Source organism: Vombatus ursinus, unplaced genomic scaffold (assembly GCF_900497805.2).
Source record: "Vombatus ursinus unplaced genomic scaffold, bare-nosed wombat genome assembly UNPS02014798.1, whole genome shotgun sequence".
Lineage (NCBI taxonomy): Eukaryota > Metazoa > Chordata > Mammalia > Diprotodontia > Vombatidae > Vombatus > Vombatus ursinus.
The window spans coordinates 9,428,894-9,444,034 of record NW_020954576.1 but is presented as its reverse complement, the minus strand read 5'-3'; positions in this window follow the sequence as shown (position 1 = coordinate 9,444,034).

Genomic DNA, 15,141 nt, shown 5'->3' with positions numbered 1-15,141 from the left:
AATAGCTGTTTTTTTTTTTTTAAAAAGATGTACTATCTATTTCAATTATCGGCTGATTCCATGAGAAAGAGAGACAGCTCCAGGGAGAGAGAAACAGAGGAAAACCAAATCACCAAAATAAAAAAGAGAAAGAAAATTTAGAATAGGGAGGATATCAAGAGAATTATCACAAAGTAGTATAAAAACAATATACCACCAAAATGGAAAACTTAAATGAAATAGGTCAATATTTACAAAAGTACAAAGTACCCACATTAAGAAAATATGATGTAAGGAATCTAAACAATCTTATCTCAGAAAGAGAAATTGAGCAAGTCATATGTGAACCATCAAAGAAGAAATTCCTTGGTTCTGATAGATTTACAAATGAATTCTATCAAATACTTATGCACTAAATACTCCTAGGCTGCAATAGTTTACATGTGGTTTACCATTTGTAAAAATAAAGAGGGCACCTTTCAAAGCTCCTTTTGTAAGACAAGTATGGTCCTAATACCTGAACCACAGAAATGTAAAATAGAGAAAGAAAACTGTAGGGCAAATTGTTAATGGATGTTAATGCAAAAATCATAAATAAAATAGAAAAGAGCTATGGTTACATATATATATATATATATATATATATATTTTTAATTCACTATTACCAGGTTGGATTTATGTCAGGAAAACCCACAGTTGGATGAGCTGTGACTTAACAGCATGTGAATTGTTAAAACAGTCTGTTAAACAATTTGTAATTTTGCAAGAAAAATTACTAAATTATTGTACCTTTTGATTCAGAAATTCTACTGCTAGAACTCTATCCCAAAAAGATTATTGACAGAAAGAAAAAAAATAACTTACGTGTCCAAAAACACTCAGAATAGTATTATTTATGATAACAAAAGCCTGGAAATAGAATACATGTCTAATGATCGGGGAATAACTGAACAAATTATATGCAAATGCAATGCAATATTTCATTGCAATGAATGCTGAATGTGGAGAATGAAAAGAAAACCATGAGATAATATATTGTATTGTATAAATGTATAAATATAATTGCATAAAATTGTATAAAATAAATACATAAATTGTATAAAATGAAAGAGAATGAAAAAATCAGAGCCAATGAATGATATACACAATGACTGCAACAATGAAAATAAAGACAACATGAAGAGGCAAAACACTCTAATCAATTAAAATGGTTGATTCAAGTATCATAGAGTCAGTTAGGCACATGCCTCCTCTCTGCTAACATTTCTACCCCCCTCCCCCAGGAATAACAATAATTCACAGTAATAATAATTTCTCCATTAGAATGTAAGCTTCTTGAGGACAGAGGCTGTCTTTTTCTGTTTGTATTTGTCTGACCAGTACTTAGCACAGTGCCTGGCACATAGTAAATGCTTAATAAATGCTTCTTGACTGACTGATAAAATATACTTTGTAAGGAGTTTATTTGGGTGGTTGTTGCAGTATATCTTTTATAACAAAACAAAACATATAATTTTTTTTAAAAAGGTGATAATGGATGCTCATCTCTACCTATTTTACAGATGGGAACACTAACATAATTTAACAGCAGAGCTATCACTACTCCTTGGTTCCTGATTTCCCAATCCAGTGAACTTTACATGTTTCTGTTTCCATTTTTTCCCCAGAGAAAAGAAAACTTTACAATATAGGCAGTCATCTATTTTATCACTCTCTCCATATGACACTTGAGCCTTCTAATTCAGGATGTTCACTGTCATCACCACAGCTACAACTGATATCTAGATCTATACTGTCTTCTGCGTCTGGGAAAGCACTAGCCTACTCATCTGAGTGTGAGCCCACCTAACAACAACAATAATGCTAATTTTGTTGTTTTTGTTCAGTCATGTCTGACTCTTTGCGACCCCATTTGGGGTTTTCTTGGTAAAGATACTGGACTGGTTTGCTGTCTCCTTCTTCAGCTCATTTGACAGACAAGGAAACTGAAGCAAACAGGATTAAGTGACTTGCCCAGAGTCACATAACAAGTAAGTGTCTGAGGTTGGATGAGTCTTCCTGACTTCAGACCTGGCACTCTAACCACTGTACCACCTAGCTGCCCAGTGCTGATGCTACCCCACCTTTATATAGCTCTATACAGTTTCCAAAGTGCTTTGCATAGATCATCACACTTTATTTCCCCACAGTGCTCATCCAGCTCTCAAAGCTGCCTGGCTACAATTGAAACGTCCTCAAACCTTCACCTAAGGCTGCTTTTGTGATCTATGACATTAACCAATTGCCAGCAAAACACTCTCCTTCCCAATCTCCCCTTCCTTCCCCAAAGGATGGAACTCTGCTCCACTTTATGCAGACACATTAGAGGTTTCAATAGGAAATCTGTTTTCCTTATAATTGAAGGAGGTAAAGTGGCACAGTGGAAAGAACCATTTACTTGGAGTCAGAAGATGAGGATTTTCACAGCTGTTTGATGACAGGTAAGTCTCTGAGCCTCAGTTTCTTCATTTGTCAAATGTGGATAGTGATACTTGAGCTCCCTCCTTCAAAGGATTTTTGGTGCATAAATATCAGTGTAAGTATATATGTAACATAAGTAATCTTGATGTTTATAAATAAGTATAAATTATTATTATTTCAGGAAATTTTTCCAACCAAATAAGGTAAAACCATGTTCTCTCACTTCTGTGCTTTTGGACTTGATATTATGCTCAATCCGAAGTTTCTTCATTTCTCTTCTATAGTTGTCCAAATTCTACTCATCCTTCAAGGCCTTATTTAATTCTTATAGCCCCTATGATGCCTTCTATGAGTGCCCCAGCTTACATTTGTCACACCCTCCTCTCCATTCCTCTAGCCTTATTGTCTAGATTCCTTATTTATTGCGACCATTTTTTCACTCGCATGTTTTATCTCCTCAGGGAGATAGTAAGGGCCTGGAGAGAAGGGACTGTGTCATACATATTTATATTCTTCTAGAGTATCTAGGACAGTGCCATGCTCATAAATATTGTCAGAGATGAATTTGAAGATGATGATTCATTCAGCAAACATTTTTCAATAACTTAATATGTGTCAATCTCTGTGTTAGGTTCCAGGAATAAAAAGACAAAAATAAAGCAGTCTTTGCCCTCATGAAACTTATATTCTTTAGGATAAGGATGATCTAATAGCCTTCAAATAGGCATTCCATGAACCTGGGTGTGTTGAGGACTATACTTTTCCCTTGAAGCATTCACAGGTATGCATGTGAGATCTCAAGGAACTTGTAAGAAGCCGTGAACCATTTGTTCAGCTCTGTGGGACTACTGAAAACCTGAGGAAATCTGAGTTATTGCGCCAACTGCACCAGGGAAACCCTACACCCAGCCAAACATTTTCATTGGCAAATCAAATCTGAAAGCTGTCAACGAATTCTGCTTTCTGGCAACCCATTGTCCAACAATGTGCTGATAGACAAAGAAAGCAGAAACCCAAATAAAGAAAGCCAGCATGTCATTTGAAGCAATGAGCTGGTAGAGAGGGTCAAGATGGGCCTGGAAAGCCAGGGAGATTCCCCTGCTTATCACTCTCTCTGAACTGGGCACAAAGTCTTAGAGGCTCTAGGACTGTTTCTCTCTACCTGTCTGTATTTGAGACCCAGGATCCTTTTGGTATTCCTCAATAACATTCTTTTTAACTATTCAGTGTATCCTTAGATTTAGCCTATCATTCACAGCAGTAATGGGATATCCAGAACAAGTGTGACTATCCTTATGGGGAAACTGAGGCAGAGAGAAATGAACTGATTTACCCTTGGCTTCATAGATGGTTAATTTTAGGGTTGGAACTAGAAGCCAGTTTCCCTGACTCCTCGTCTTGAAAACTTCGCATTAGCTCAGTAATTGCTTAGTGAGAACATACTTAAAAAAAACACCCTTGCTTGGCACAGGAAAGGCAGTGTGGTATGGTGGAAAGGGCAATGAACTTGAAAACAGGAAGACTTGGATCTGAAACCTGCTTTTAGCATTTACTAGTGGGATGACCAAGGTCAGGTCACTTGAACTGTCTGAACTCAACTCCTTCATCTGTAAAATGGGAATCATACCTGTAGCACTTCCCTCACAGAATTGGTGTGAGACTCAGACGAGGTAATGTATGTAAAGCACCTGGCAAGCCTTAATGTGCTAGATAAATGCCAGTTATTATTATAGAGGGGAAAGGATTCAGGGGGTTTTTCATGGGTTTTTTTTAAAACTTTAAAGTACTGGCTAGCTAGAAAGAACATCTAGGGTAGGGATTCTTACCTCTAATTTTGAGACATTCCAGGGTGTTTCCAGTTAGCACAAAATTACCTAAAGAAAATTAATCTTATTTTTAAAAAGTCACATAGTAGGTGCTTTTTTTTCAGGTATGAATTTGCAAAGTCCAAAATCTGTGTCCAAATCCAACACATGCTATTAAGCTGTTATATCTTCAAAAGTCTTGGTTCTATCTTGCCCAGAAGGAAGAGTCAAGGCTGATGATTATTTAGGGGTAGATGGAAGGAAAGAGATATTACGAAAATGAAATGCTGGATGTTGGAAACAATAATAATAATAACAGCTAATATTCATATAGAATATTAAGATTTGTGAAATGCTTTACATATATTATCTCATTTGGTCCACAATTCTGTGAGATAGGTAGTATTACCCCCATTTTACAAAGAAAAAAATTGAGGTTCAGAGAAGTTAAATGACTTGCTCAGGATCATGCTGCTACAAAGTGTTTGAAGTGGGATTTGAACTCAGGACCTCTTAACTCCAACAATCTATTAACTACTAGTCAATCTATCATCTACTGGGTTTAAAAAAAATTAAAGTGGAGTCCCAAGAATTTCATTAGCTGCCAAAAGCTGGCCTCAGGAGATTGGGGAAATCACTGAGTCAGAAAATTCTATCTCTGAAAGTGTGGCTATGATAATTCCAAAACTTAGCCTTGAGGAAGTTGTTCTTAGGCCAAAACAGGTCAAGAAACAACATGAAACTTTTTTTTTAAAGTATATGAACTGGTCCCCAAAGGTGTTTGTGGGGCTGTGGGGGTGGGGTGGGTGTTTAATTTTTACGGCTTCCAGAAAGCAGCTGAATCTATAGGCACTCCCAGTTTGTCCACAGCATGAATGGATCCAGTGTGTGATTAATTTCTACATCAATACTTGTATTAGCTAGGCATCCCAGCTGTTATAAACTCCCCCATCACCTTCCCCAACCCAGGCTCTGGTTTCCCTTGGATTTGTCTCTCTTTAAGGTCTTACAGATTGGAGGGCTGGTTGACTTGTCTCCCTTTTTTCTTGAAATTATCACTTTTGTGAACTTCCTCTGAACCTGAATACTGTATTGCTCATTTCTAGGGCCTCCTGAAGGTATGGAAGTCTTTGAGCTAAAAGGTTGCTGAGAGATTATCTGTTCTAGTCCAACTCACTTTACAGGTAAAGAAATGAAGGAAAATGACTTGTTCAAGGTCACACAGTTGGTTAGTGGTAGCGCCAGGACTGGCAGTCCCAGCTGTTTAGATATAGTGTAAGGAACTTTTAAACTTTTAAAGAACTTTCAAGTTATGTACTTGAAAGAATCCTGAAAACAATTGGTTAGGTGGAAAGGAAGTAGGCATTTATTAAGTGCCAACTATATGATAGGCACTGTGCTAAGTTGTTGTTGTTGTTCAGTCATTTCTCAGTCATGTTCAGCTTTTCATGACCCCATTTGGGATTTTCTTGGCAAAGATACTGGAGTGGTTTGCCTTTCCTCCTCCAGCTCATTTTACAGATGAAGAAACTGAGACAAATGGGGTTAAGTGACTTGCCCAGGGTCACATAGCTAGTATGTATATGAGGCCAGATTTAAACTCAGGAAGACTCGTCTTCTTGACTCCAGATATGGTTCTTTATCCACTGTGTCACCTAGCTGCCCAGTACTTACCAATATTATCTCATTTGAAGAAGCTTAGAAAACCCCAAATGAGGTCATGAAGAGTCAGACATGACTGAAAAAACAGCTGAACAATTGAAAGATTTCCTGTATAGCATCCATGCCTTAGAAATGTTGGGTGTTAGGAATGTCCATATGTGTGCTAGATAGAATGGGTCTATACACAAGGTGTCCCAAGAGGGTGCTTTGGTACCAGTTGGTATGGTAAGTACAGAAGGAGGCAAACATTTATCAAGCACTTACTATGTGCCAGGCACCTTCTATGTGCTTTACAAGTTTTTTTTTCCTCATTCAACCCTCACAAAAACTCTGTGAGGTAGGTATTATTAAGGAATAGGAGTTCCTCATGTGGAAAAATCATAAGTATTGCCACAAAATATAGTAAGGACTACATACCTCTCTCTCTCTTTCCATGTTACCAGGACACTTGAGCCAGAAAAAGATAGTACCACATCTCCCTTTCCTTTTCTAGATGTTTTGGAAAGCAGCCCCAGCTAATTTAAATAATTTGACCTAGCTGTCCCAGGGGAATGGAAGGACAATGCGGGATAGAGTGAGATTGTTTTTTCCCCCAGGATAAAGCAAGAAATAATAACTGGAATAATGGACATACCACAGAAATCGAAGAGAGGAGGCAAATGGTAATGGGTCACCTTGAGCGTACATCGAGTAAGTTACAAAGGTTGGCTCCCAAGATGCAAAGATGGAGAATTCCTGCAAAGCTGAGAAAGGCCAACTCTTGTGCTGGGGCTGCAGGGACTATGTACAAAGGAAGGCTTAACAACAACAACAACAACAACAACAGAATTTTGAGATATAAACACACAAGGAGATTTTTCCCATGGCGGTCAGTGTTAAAGATTTGTTCTTCTGGCAATTGAATAAGCTATCTCTTGGAGACTGAGGTCAATGGTAGAACCACTGGTGATGAAACATCTGTTTTCTGGGAGCTGAGGAGAAGTTCAGGAATGGGGTGAAGAACTTCAACAAGTGATTTTCAGCAAGAAGGGCCAAAGAAGACAGTATGATAGAATGACTCCCACTATCTCTGAACTGAAGTAATCTTCAAGAATCGATCAACCAATCAGCAACCATTTAGTAAGCACCTACTATATGCCAGGCATTGTGCTAAACACTGGGGATACAAAGAAAGGAAAAAAAAAACTAGGCCCTGCTCTCAAAGAGCTCACAGTCTAAGAGAGAAAGAGAGAGAGAGAGAGAGAGAGAGACAGACAGACAGACAGACAGACAGACAGAGACAGAAAGAGGCAGAGAGAGAGAGACATACAGAGAGACAGAGAGAGAGACAGAGAGACAGAGAGAAACATGCAAACAACTATGTACAAATAACATATGCAGGACAAATTACAGGTAGTCTCAGATGAAATGCACTAATATTAAACAGGACTAGGAAAGGCTTCTTGGGGACAAAAGGAGTTTAACTGAAACTTGAAGGAAGCCAGGGAATCTAGGAGGCAGAGGTGAGATTGGAAAGAGTTTCAAGCATGGAGAACAGCCATTGAAAATGCTTGGAGTCCAGAGACAGGGAGTCTTATTCAAAGAACATCAAGGAGGCCAGTGTCACTGGATTATACCCCAATACATCAATTCTGGACTTTCTCACCTTCATAATTCCATTAATTTTAAATAAAGCTATTGATGCTTTCACCCTTTTGAGCCTGTGTGCTCTTAAGGAGAGCTGGTGAATACTTTTGCAGGATGGTAGCAACAGATAAAGGAGTTTCCAGATCATCTGTGCAAGGACAAAGAATTAGAGAAGTGAGAAGTCTCTAAAGTAGGTTTGGACTTTTTAGTGACAGGAGGTAGTCCCTGGCATGAAGGCTATACTTAGCTTTCAAAAGAGTAAGCTAGGTGGTGCAGTGGATAGAGCTCTAGGCCTGGCATCAAAAAGACCTGAATTTAAATCTAGCCTTGGCTACCTAGTAGCTGTGTAACCCTGGGGAAGGTCAGTTAGGCCTCTATTTGCCTCAGTTTCTTCAACTGTAAAATGAATTAATAGCACCACCTACCTTGCAAGATTGTTGTGAAAATCAAATGAGGTAATGTTTGTAAAAGAGCTTTGTAAACCCTAAAGGATATATAAATGTTAATTATTATTATTTTATAATTATTTTGTTTATAATTATATATGTCTTTGTCTTCCCCCGTTTGAATGGAAATTCTATGGGAGTAGGTATTGTTATGGCAGGTAGTAGGGGGCTTATTTTCTCCCTCTTACTTATCTTTCACTTTGTAATTTTCAGAGCACTTTTATATTAATTTGCCATTTGGTTTTCATAACATTCCTGTAACATCTCACAGCTAGTGAGCAGCCGAACTGGAGCATACACCCATCTTGGCTGACTCCAAATCTAATGAGTCTTCTACTAAAGCATAATAATGATAGCTATTATCTATATAGAATTTTCAGATTTGCACAGAATTTTACATATGTTATCTCATTGGTTCCTTACAGCAACTCTTTGAGGTAGATGCTATCATTATCTCCATTTTACAGTTGAGAAAACTGAGGCAGACAGAGGGTAAGTAGCTTGCCCAGGGTCACACATCCAGTAAGTATCTGAGGCTGGATTTGAACTCAGGTCTTCCAGACTTGAGGTCAGTTTACCAACTATGCCCTCTAGTTCATACGTGTTATGACTTTCTTCTGGGACAAGAGAAAACAGCCATAGGAAAGTATGGGGGCTGGAGGTGTAGGGAGCATTGAGAGGGAAACTCTGGAAAAAATGTTGCCTGTTTCCCCGTTTTACCCAGGATCTGTTGCTGATGCTGCATGCCAAGAAGCCCAGCCAAATTTCTCTGTCTTGTTTCTAGAACCAGGGTAGACATCCTCAGCTGACCCCAAGGGCTTTTATTTCCCAGCACCAGCCTGTGTGTTGGCCTGACAGAAACCCATTCGGCTTGCCTTCCAAACATCCAATGAGTCCCCAGTCCCTGGTTGTAGACTCTGCATTTCTCATCACTGGCATCCCTCTCCTTCTGGGATCAGACAAGGTCTTCATCCATCTTATTGTTTAAATTACCTTCTTTCCTGAGGCTGATTCCTTTGAATTTCACTGAAACTGTTGTTTTGTTATTGGATTTCACTCCCTCTTCTTGGTGAAGCCTTCACTGAGCCAAACAGTGTCTGGGCATGATTGAATTCTGCCCTGTATGCCTCTGTCTCTGGCAGGGTGATCTCACACAGGGACCTAGGAATCAGCTGACTGGGTTCTTTTCTTAGATTCCCCCCTCCCATATCCCCCTTACTGTGTGGTCTCCAGCAGGTCACTTCACCTATGCATACCTCTCTCTATAAAACCCAGATAATAATACTTCCCAAATAAAGGTGTCCTTTTCTTGCCTCCTTTTCTTCTTTCTTTTTTCTTCTTCTTTTTTTTTTTTTATTAAGCCTTTTGAGCTCCTTGGATAGAAGGCCCTAGAGAAAAGCCAAATACTGCATTGTTATTGCAGGACCTGCCTACGTGTGATTAGGTAATGCGAGATTAAAGTTCATTATGCTTTGTCTAGAATAAATGTGGTCGCTGCCAGCAAGCCCTGAAAACTCTCGCTTACATCTAAACCCAGGTGTTAAGGTTCTATTAGCTTACACTGTAATAAAACACAGCAGAAAGAGCAGGAGTGCTGACTAACCCAGTCCTCAATTAACACTGTCATTTTATTTCTTCTCCTGAGCATAAGTGATAAGTAAGAGATGACCCAATTGCAGGTGGCAGTTCAGCTGACTCCCCAGGTTGCTTGGGGAGGGAGGGAGGGAGTGAAGAGGAGGAAAAGAAGTGGGGAGGAGAGAGTTGGAAGGCAGGAAGACTCTGTGTGTGTGTGTGTGTGTGTGTGTGTGTGTGTGTGTGTGTGTGTGTGTGTGTGTGTGTGTGTGTGTGTGTGTGTGTGTGTGTGGCGTAACCTCAGCCCGAGAAGAAGGCAGTTTTAGAGACACTACCCGGAGAGACCAGAGCTCTACCTGTACCTTCTCAAACAGTATTGAATGATGCTGTCTGCTTTTGAGATTCAGGAAAGAAAAAAAGAAAAAAGAAGAGTATTTTTCACCATATTGTAAAAAGTTTAGTGAGAAAATCAAAGGACAAGGAGTCTGCGGACCTGGAACCTTGGCCTAGCTTTATTACTTACCAGTAACTTTGGGCCAGCTGATTAACCCCTCTGCATCTCGGAGATGTTATTTGTTGTATCGGTGTATTAATAATGGTCCTACCTCCCAAGGTTGTTGTATGAATCAAAAAGGAGAGTCCCAACGATACTGCTATACTGGTCATCTTCCTTTGGATGTAGAATCCTAGATGTAGGGCTGGAAGGGGACTCAGGGACCATATAGTTCAAATAATCTTATTTTACAGATTAGGAAACTGAGGCCCAAGGAGATTAAGTGACTTGCCCAAAGTATTGGCTACGAAGTTCTTTGTCAGCAAATCAATTACCCTGTAGTTGTAAAGAATTATTATTATTTGAGCCTCCCAGAATAAGTGGTTGTCTTGAGCTTGGGGTTTTCTCACCGTACACCAGACAAAGTATGTAAAGGCTTTCTTTAGAAACTTGAAAGTGTCTTAGAAATATGTGTTATTACTGTCATTATTCATCAGATATTTTATCAATCAACAAGCAATTATTAAGCATCTATGATGTGCTAGCTAGCTTCTAGGAATGCAAAGATAAAAATGTTTCACAGCCTTCCAGGAGTTTGGGGGAGACGTATAAGTATATACAAAATCAACATATTATTTTAGGAGGGGATCACTAGTAGCTAGTCGAAAAAAAAAACACCTTGGTATAGATGGCAGGTGAGTGTAGTTTTGAGGAAAATTAGGAGCTCTAAGATACAGAGGTGAGGAGAGAGTACATCCCACCCAAAGGGGGTTAGGCTTGTGCAAAGTCTTGGAGATAAAAGATGGAAAGAAATCTCTGTTCCCCATGTGGTCTTTTTCTGGGGGTACTGGGATGTCCTTTATCAAGTGTAGGCACAATGGGCCTGGTTTAATGCATTTTGATGAATAAACCAGGGTCTGGAAACTTTAGATATTGTGACCAAGGCATCACAGGCAGACAGGGGAGTCAGCTGTGTTCTCTGGACTAGGAGGGCTAACTTTCCCTAAATGATAAAGACTGTGCAAATACTTGAACTATGCAAATATATGGTGTTTCTGAGTGGAGGGGCCAAGAGTCAGGTGGCGCAGACATTGCTCAAGCATTTCCCTTGGTAAGAGTAGAAGGTGACTTTGAACTGTATGGATTGCATGTGAATAATAACTGCTGAATGTTGGCAAAGTTACCTCAATCAGAAGCAAATGATAGCCCCATCAATTTATAGCTGGAAGAGACCTTGGAGGTCGTTTAGAGGGGAAATGACTTGCCTGATGTCACATAGCCAGTGAAAGAGACTAGGATCTGAACCCAAGACTTCTAACTCCAAATCCATTGCTCTACCAGTGGCTTGCTGAGATGTTAGCACCCCTCATCTAAGGAAATCATTGAATTCCTTACTAGGAACATGCTATCAACTGAGTTGAGGTAGTGTCTATTACCTGGGGCAGGTGGGATATTATCTGTCGTCAGGAGGGAAACCATGGAGGTTTCCCTCCATGGGGAGTGAATATATACTACGGGTATTTCCTGTAGTATATAGAGAAAGAAGCGAAGTCAGAGGTTTTGGTCAGGGGCTGAGCTCTGTTTGACTGCGTGCTCTGTGCTGAATCCTCACAGGTTGGAGTCTTAAAAGAAGCATGCAATTACATGGAATGAAAGCTTTGCCATTTCAGAACCTGTTACTCCTTTCAGAGCTGATGTGGAAAGAAGGGTTTGGGACATACCAAAACTCACAAACCTTCTCATCAGCCAAACAGATGTGTTTGGCCAAATACCTTTCTATATGGAAATCTGAACTCACCAAGAGTTAAATAACAATTCCTTTGAAATGGATTCTCCCCCAAAAATAAAGCAAAAAGTATACAGCAGAGAGTAAAAGAAAACCTACAAGGAAGCAAAGAAAAGCTTTGAAAATAATGTGCAGTGTTTATTATATAGGAAACAAAATTCATTGTTTTATATTGAATCCTCTCATGTTTTGCTGTCCACATGGCAATATTTTTTTTCTTTTCTCATTTAGTTTTTAAGTTTAAAATGAATAAACAATTTATTAATTAAAAAAAAAGAAATGGATTCTCCCATTTCTCATTTTGCAAACTGTGAAGAGAATTCAGCAACACAACACTGCCGGGTTGGTGCAGACCAGTGGCCCCCCGCAAACAGCATTGCCAATGGAGCTGCTGTTAGGGCGTAATTGCTAATACATGATATATAGGATTTCTGACTGTGCAGGCCATTTACCCATGTCTAACTACTGTTAATTGTGTAAAGATATTTAATTTTCCCTGTCATTTGTGGTGAATGAAGTCCGGTGCCTAGTGTAGTGTCCTGAAACCTTTCCACATAGTAGACAATTAATAAATTGTAGTTGGATATACTCTTTCCCAGCCAAACTGGCCCTCTAGCTGTTCCTTGTACCCAACATTCCATTACTTGTCTCCATATCTTTGCACAACTGGATCCTATGTTTGCAATGCTGGAATGACCTCTTTCCTGCTCTTCCTCTGTTACATAGCTTCCTTCAAAGTTCAGCTACAGTGTCCCTTCTATAAAAGGTCTGCTTGCTATTGGCACCCTCTTCCACTTGGGCATACTTTGTATATACATTGTTATGACTTACTTATCCACCTACTAGAATGTAAGCTTCCTGAGGGCAGGGACTGTGACAAAGTGCCAGACAGAGGAAGTTCTTAATAACTTTTTGTTGAATTAAATGGAGTGAATAAAAGAATGAATGAATGAATGAGTGAGTGAATGAATGAATGAATGATGAGGGCCATTGTCCTAATTGGTGACTATCATCAAGCCTATTATTTCAGGCAGGGCCCAGTCATGCTTCAGTTCACTCCCTATTCCGCCACCACCTTCTCAACAGTCTTGTCAGTAATTTTGACTCCAAGTGCTTAGGCCCTCCTCCTACCACCACCTCAGTTCTGTAACAAAGATAATTTTTCTTGGAAAGCATACGTCAAGCTTAAGATCCCACACATTACCCTTGTAACTACTAGGCCAAAGCACCCGTTCCAGGACACCACTCTTTAATGTGTGTCTCCTTCATTAGAATATAAGCTCCCTGAGGGTAGTGACTACTTTTGCTTTTCTTTAGATCCCCAGTGCCAGCATAATGTTTGGCACTTAGTAAGTGCTTAATAAATATTTTTCCATCCATCCATTCATTCAACATCAATAAGCCAGGGATTTTGGGGAGTTCTTGGGAAATGTATTGGCAATGGGGTACACAACTATTTTTAAAAAATATTTTATTAGCATTTCTTTTTAAAAAAATATCACTGTCACTACCCAGCAACTCCCACCCCTTCAATAGAATCCTCCCTTGTAACAAATAAACACTGTTCAGCAAAACAAATCAATACAAGACCATGCCTCATTCCACACCTATAATTCACCACCTTCCTGTCCAGGGGCAGGAGGCATGCTTCATCACTAGCCCTCCGAGGGCATAATTGGTTTCTGTATTGATCAGCTTTCCACAGTCTTTCAATGTTGTTTTTCCTTTACATTATCGTGATTATTAGCTACAAACTTAATTTGTATCTAGTCTGCCATCACTATGCCTTGCCCAAACAACAGGGGTTCATTCTGTGGTTGAAAAATAATATGGCAAGAAGTTTCCATAGCTTCCAGACATTAGGAAAACCGCTGGCCTAATTCATTAGCTATGGTGGCTTTTCATCCAGAAGACCAGAATCATTTGTGCAGTTTGGTTAGTGAAACTCTTTTTTAAGTGCTCCAGATGCTACGTAATCTGCATTTCCAATGTGGAAGGCAGATGTAGAGCTCTCTTGAAACACACCCTTGTTGATGGGTAACTTAAAAATCCGAAGGCTATACCAGCAAGATTAATCTTACCTGTTGTTGCTGTTTTCTGACACTTGCCAGGCCCAAGTGTCCATATGGACTACGCACTAGAGAACTGAGAGGCCTGGAGGTGGGGAAAGAGATTACATATTTTCTTGAAGTTCTTCCCCAGTAGAACAAATCACTCAGTAGCAAATTCCCTAATGCAGCCTGGCACATAGACTTAGAAATTCTTCCAAGCTGCCAAAAATTACCAGCCCATTAAGTCTTCACTACATGGCCCAGTGTTGGACAGTAGTGAGCATCAATAACCTGAAGTAATACAGAGCTAATGCAGTGGATCATATTTTCTATTGATATTGAAACTTCAGTTGGCTATGACCCAATTCCTTTTAGGCCTTGGCATTTTTCTTTCAGGCTCTGAGTTTGGGGGCCAAGGATAAGTCACAGATAAGTCATAGTCCCATGCTGTTCTAATGCATACTAAGCAAATTCTGCAGCCCTCAGATTCACAGAGCAAATTTTTTGCAGCCCTCAAAATTATTCTAATTACTACTGCAGACTGGGATGAGGAAATAGAGGTTGAAGTAACTGCTACTAATTGCCAAGCCAGAGGTACAGAGCTGGTGTTTGGCTTCTCCTCTTCCATTTCGCCCATGTCAACGGATTTCCTGAGAAAGCATTTTGAGCTTCTTCCTCTCCATTTTTATTCTAACTATCTTTGTTGTTGTTTAGTTGTTCAATTGTGTCTGACTCTTCATGACTCCACGGACAATTTTGTCCCTAGGGTTTTCTTGGCAAAGATACTATACTGGAGTGGCTTGCCATTTCTTTCTCCAGTGAGTTAAGGCAAACAGAGGTTAAGTGACTTGCCCAAGGTCACATAGCTGGTAACTACCTGAGGCTGGATTTGAACTAGGTCTTTTGACTCCTGGCTCAGCCCTCTATCTATCCAATGGACCACCTAGCTGCCTAACTCCCCTAGCCTTCATCATCTCTCCCCTGGACTAATGTAATGGCCTCTTAAGTAGTCTCTCTTCCCTTCTTCCTATCCATTCTGTACAACCGGATAATCTTTCTATTGTGCAGCTCTGATCACATCAGTACCTGGCTTTAAAAGGAAAGAAGAAAGAAAGAAAGAGAGCAAGAAAGAAAGGAAAGAAAGAAAGGAAGAAAGGAAAGGAAGAAAGGAAGAAAGGAAGGAAGAAAGAAAGAAAGAAAGAAAGAAAGAAAGAAAGAAAGAAAGAAAGAAAGAAAGAAAGAAAGAAAGAAAGAAAGAAAG